The following is a 6000-nucleotide window of genomic DNA, read 5'->3' on the forward strand; positions in this document are numbered from 1 at the left end:
AAACAGCAAATTAAAAACATTGACAGGTCACCAATCGGGACAAGTTCTTCCAGTTTAAAAGTATTTTGTAAGGTGTTCCAAGACGATGGCGCAGAGTACATAAAAGCCCTTTTACCAAATTCAGTTCGGACATTTGGAACAGTTAGCAGGATAAAGTCCAGCGAACGAAGAGAGTACCCACCACATTTCTGAACAATAAAAATGCCCAAATAAAAAGGTAGTAAACCCAAAATGGCTTTGTAAATAAAAGTATACTAGTGACTGAGCCTACAAGTGACTAGAGAAGGCCAGCCAACCCGGGTATACAAGTGCAGTGGTGCGTAAGGGTTTTGCAGTTTAAAATAAATCTCAAAGTGCCATGGCAAAGAGTGTCAATTGATCTCAAACACTGAGCGGAAGCATTCATAAATAAAATATCCCCATAGTCTAGTAAAGGCATAAATGTAGCTGATACTAGCCTCCTTCTGGCTTCAAAAGAAAAACAGGCCTTATTCCTAAAATAAAATCCAAATTTCAGCTGAAACTTTTTTGTAAGTTGTTGAATATGCAATTTAAAAGAGAGGCCGTCATCAATTAAAATACCAAGATATTTATATGAGGTTACAACCTCAATCTCCTTGCCCTGACAGGTAGTAATAGGTGAAAGGTTCAGAGGTCTATTTCTTGCATTAGAAAAACACCATTAGTTTAGTTTTGTCAGTATTGAGGATAAGCTTCACTTGACACAAGATATGTTGAACAGTATAAAAAGCAGTTTGCAAGTTCTGGAAAGCTTTTGTAAGAGATGAGGCACAACAGTAAATAACAGTATCATCAGCATAAAAATGAAGTTGTGCATTTTGGACATTTTTGTCTAAATCATTTATATAAATAGTGAATAAGAGAGGACCAAGTACAGAGCCTTGGGGCACACCATTAAAGACAGACAATTTAACAGACATAAGCCCATCAAATTGAGTGCGCTGAGTTCTATCAGACAGATAGTTAGCAAACCATGCAACTGCATGCTCCGAAAGACCTACACTCGACAATCTCTGCCTTAGTATAGCATGATCAACTGTATCAAAAGCCTTAGAGAGATCAATAAAAAGTGAGACATAGTGCTGTTTTTTGTAATTGTGCTATGCTTCTTCCTGAAGCAATGTACCGATTGGTACATTGATAAAATAGAGTTAGTAAATAAAAAATGTTTTAGCTGTTCACTTACAAGGGTTTCAAGTATTTTCACCAGGGGTGACAGCTTTGAGATTGGCCTATAATTATTTAAAATAATTGGATCTCCCCCTTTTAAAAGTGGTAGGACAAATGCTGATTTCCAGATCTTTGGAATTTCATTACATTCCAGGGTTAGATTGAACAGATATGTAAGTGGTTCAGCTATGAAATCAGCTGCCAGATTTAAAAAGCAGGGATCCAAAAGATCAGGACCTGCAGGCTTTCTTTGATCTAAGGATTTCAGGGCTTTATGTACCACCTGCACTGAGAATGGCAAAAAGCTAAAAGTTTGACCAGCTCTCACTGGTTCATCCACATAGGGTTGTACAGAGACAGAGGACACTGGTTCATCCACACAGGGTTGTACAGAGACAGAGGACACTGAATCAAACAGCCTACCAGATGATACAAAGTGCTCATTGAAACAATTCAGCATTTCAGTTTTGTCATATATAGCAACAGAGTCCTTCAAAACACATGATGGTAATTCATTAATATTACTGTTACCAGACATAGACTTAATAGCCTTCCAAAACTTTCTAGGGTCATTCAGGTTATCAGTGGTAACAGACATAAAATATTCAGACTTGGCCTTCCTGAGAGGAAAATAACACTTGTTTCGTAACTGCCTAAAAATAAGCCAATCAGCATCAGAACATGATTTCCTTGCTTGAAATGAATTCATTAGGCCCTAATTTATGGATTTAACATGACTGGGAATACAGATATGCATCTGTTGGTCAAAGATACCTTTAAAAAAAAAAGGCAGGGGCATGGATCAGAAAACCAGTCAGTATCTGGTGTGACCACCATTTGCGACACATATCTCCTTCGCATAGAGGATTGTGGCCTGTGGAATTTTGTCCCACTCCTCTTCAATGGCTGTGCGAAGTTGCTGGATATTGCCGGGAACTGGAACACGCTGTAATACACGTCAATCCAAAGCATCCTTCAAATGCTCACTATGAGTGACAGGCCATGGAAGAGCTGGGCATTTTCAGCTTCCAGGAATTGTGTACAGATCCTTGTGACATATGGACGTGCGTGGATGAATGGCACGGCAATGGGCCTCAGGATCTCGTCACGGTATCGCTGTGCATTAAAATTGCCATTGATAAAATGCAACTGTATTCATTGTCCATAGCTTTTGCCTGCCCATACCATAACCCCACCATGGGGCCCTCTGTTCACAACGATGACATCAGCAAACCGCTCGCCCCAAGGACGCCATACACGCCGTCTCCCATCTGCATGGTACAGTTAAAACCGGGATTCTTCAGTGAAGTGCACAGTTCTCCAGCCGGACAGTGGCCATCAAAGGTAAGCATTTGCCCACTGAAGTGAGTTACGACGGCGAACTGCAGTCAGATCAAGACCCTGCTGAGGATGACGAGCACACAGATGAGCTTCCCTGCGACGGTTTCTGACAAATTCTACGGTTATGCAAAACCAATTAATCATCAGCTGTCCTGGTGGCTGGTCTCAGACAATCCCGCAGGTGAATAAGCCGGATGTGGAGGTTGTGAGGCCGGTTGGACGTACTGCCAAATTCTCGAAAACGACTTATGGTAGAAAAATTCACATTCAATTCTCTGGCAACAGCTCTGATGGACAAACCTGCAGTCAGCATGCCAATTGCACGCTCCTTCAAAGCTTGAGACATATGTGACATTGTGTTGTGTGACAACTGCACATTTTAGAGTGCCCTTTTATTGTCCCCAGCACAAGGTGCACCTGTGTAATCATCATGCTGTTTAATCAGCTTCTTAATATGCCACACCTGTCAGGTGGGTGGATTATCTTGGTAAAGGAGAAATGCTCACCAACAGGGATGTAAACAAATTTGTGCAATAGATTTAAGAGAAATAAGCTTTTTGTGAGTATAGAACATTTCTGGGATCTTTTATTTCCCCTCATGAAACATGGGACCAACACTATATATTTATATTTTTGTTCAGTGTAGTAATCATGGCCGAGTACCGACCGGACACGCAGGACACGTGCCCAGAGGGCCTGACGTCCATGGGTCCTGACCTCCAGGGGGCCTCAATTGATTTGTTAGTCACTCTCACTTAACATGGCATAAGTCATTGCAAAACTGCAGAAATGTCTCTCTGCCCCATGCAAAATGTATTGAACTGCAGAAAACCTGCTACGGTTCATGTCTGCACCCCGTAAATCTAATTAGCATCATACAAAAATCCCCATAAAAATCTGTCAGTTTAAGCTAGAGATATGACTTTTTGCATTGGATGTGTCTCAATCCAAGCCATCCGCCTATGTTGCACAACTGCGGTGAAAGGTGACAGAGCTGTAGAGTGGTTTTTGTCAGACCATGAGATGTCCCGAAAATCGGTCTTCTCACAATATCGTCTGTAGCGTCTGAACTATTATGACCCCTCTATGGAAAGATGAGACGCTCACGAACAGATGGTGTTCTACATTTTGCTCTACGGCCCCTGCAAGTGTCTTGGGACTCGTCTGAAATCGGTACAGCCGATCTGCCAACTTCTGTTCGTGGCGTCTGAACAGTTTGGGCTACACCATATTATGAACCCTCTGTGGAAAGGTGAGAATCTCACATACAAAGTACATGTCAGTTTTGCTCTAGGATGCCCACAGGATTCACAAGACTCCTCTGAAGGTCCCCCGGTACCAGTTGAAAAAAATGAATGGAAGTATTTATGGACACTGATCAAGGACTAATAAGGGGTTAAATACATGTAAAGAAAAATAATGTTTCCTAATCTTTCTAATATTTCTCAGATATAGGACAGACACTAAATAACAAACTTCCTTTCGATATTTTTGGGGGACTATCTGTTGTTCCATGTAGTGAATCTGTTATTCAATGCGTTTGTATGGGCTAATAGCAGTAAGGCCAAAAATGTTCTCTTAAAATTCTAAATCAAATAGCAAAATTATCCTTCTTAAAACAATTCCATATAGTTTGCCGGCCTTGATGCTCACAATGCATTGGCCCCATGTAGGCTGCCCAAATATTCTAATGAGCCCCTGCCTCTATATTATGAAGTAGATGGGCCTGGTGTGGGCTAGCCCGTGCAAACATTGCCCACTAAATATCCACATAGGGCCTATGGGGTCATGTTTGCTGGGTATACATGACCATTGCAACATACAGGCAAGATGAAAGGGAAGAGAAGGTCAAGTATAGAGGGGAATTCAATGTCAACAAATCTTTTGAGTCTCTGACTGAATTTGACTAGTATGTGTTGTAGGTTGAAAGAACATTTACTTGTGGAATGTTACGGAATAGATAACAACAATAGAAAGAAGCATCTGGTGGCATTGGTAGAGAGTCAGATGGGGAATGGAGTGAAAGTGCGCTGTGCTGTAAGTACGCATCAACGCTGTGGGCAAGGTGTAAATGGTTTAGCAGCCTTTCCAATAAATTGGAATACAAAAGAAGCCATCTACCCTTGATGGTCTATCAGCAGAACAATAGACTCTTGCCGAGTTTAGGGACTTTACATGTATTAATGGATGTTTGCGAGGCATGTCACTTCACCGATCTCTATGCATAGCCCACCACATGCACTGTTTTCTAACCACATCTGGATGGATCCATAACGAAACAATGGGAATAAATATCACTGAATGATGGACATTTTGGAATAAAGTAGGCTAATGCAATTGAAGTTTACAAATTGTTTCTTACTGACACACTCAAAGTCAATCAATTGTTATAATAGGATTTGAAACAATAGCCTACCCCCATGTGGTCAACTATTTCAGCACTTTCAGCATTTTCGCTCTACTTTGAGTCAAGCATGGGGACTGGTCTTGATAAATCAATCAGATTTTAATTTTCACTGAATCTCTGTTTGGATATTGGTTAGCCTACAATTAGGCTGTGGAAATGTTAGGATTATTTTGCTCTTCACTCGCAGTCGCTTAGTAGCCTACTCCGACTGGTCACATTGTACAGCGCCATATGTGACCATAACGGAAACACTGAGGCCTACATAGGCTACTGTAAAATGCATTTTTGTTTTTCTTGGAATAGAAACACCATAATATGAATCAATTTAATTAAACTACATTTCTAACAATATAAACAGCACAACAAATACAATAATAATTTACAAACAAATTATAATGAATCCCATATAGTCTGTTCTAACAAAAACACTTTTTAAAGTCTCTAGTACAGACAATATTAAAATATATAAAAAATTCATATGTGAATTCAATCACTTTAGCCAACATGTTGCGGTTTATTCATTGTTTAATTATTCAAGGCTCCCTTTGTTACTTCATTTTATAACTAAAATGCTTGACTGTATTTATAGACATGGACGACTTGTATGTAGTGTGATGACATGAACAAATGAATGAATGATTGGTATACTGTATACTGAAGTAGGCCTTTATGCCAATAAGTAAGTGACATTAAAACAGCTACAGTAAACGGGACTCTAAGACCTACAGCTCCATGTCAATTTAATAACTTAATTTCAATAAAAACCTTGAACCCACCTGTCCCTGACTTTTCCTAAATATGTGTATTTTACATTCTAGCAGTAGGCCTACATTGAGACAAATATCATAAAAGACAAAAACTTTCTGAGCATTTCTTCCTCAAAGCGCCTTGAAGGTCTGCTGCACCATATGCATATTAACAGTAGAATAGCCGGAGAATCAATGAGTAGCCTACCAATAGCCGCCAGTCTAATAAATACATTTTACATACACAATCACAAAGAAATCCATTCATATTTTGTTTAGCAAGGTCATAAAAACATAATACTAAGACAATTTATT

This window comes from Salvelinus namaycush, chromosome 2 (assembly GCF_016432855.1).
Source record: "Salvelinus namaycush isolate Seneca chromosome 2, SaNama_1.0, whole genome shotgun sequence".
NCBI lineage: Eukaryota > Metazoa > Chordata > Actinopteri > Salmoniformes > Salmonidae > Salvelinus > Salvelinus namaycush.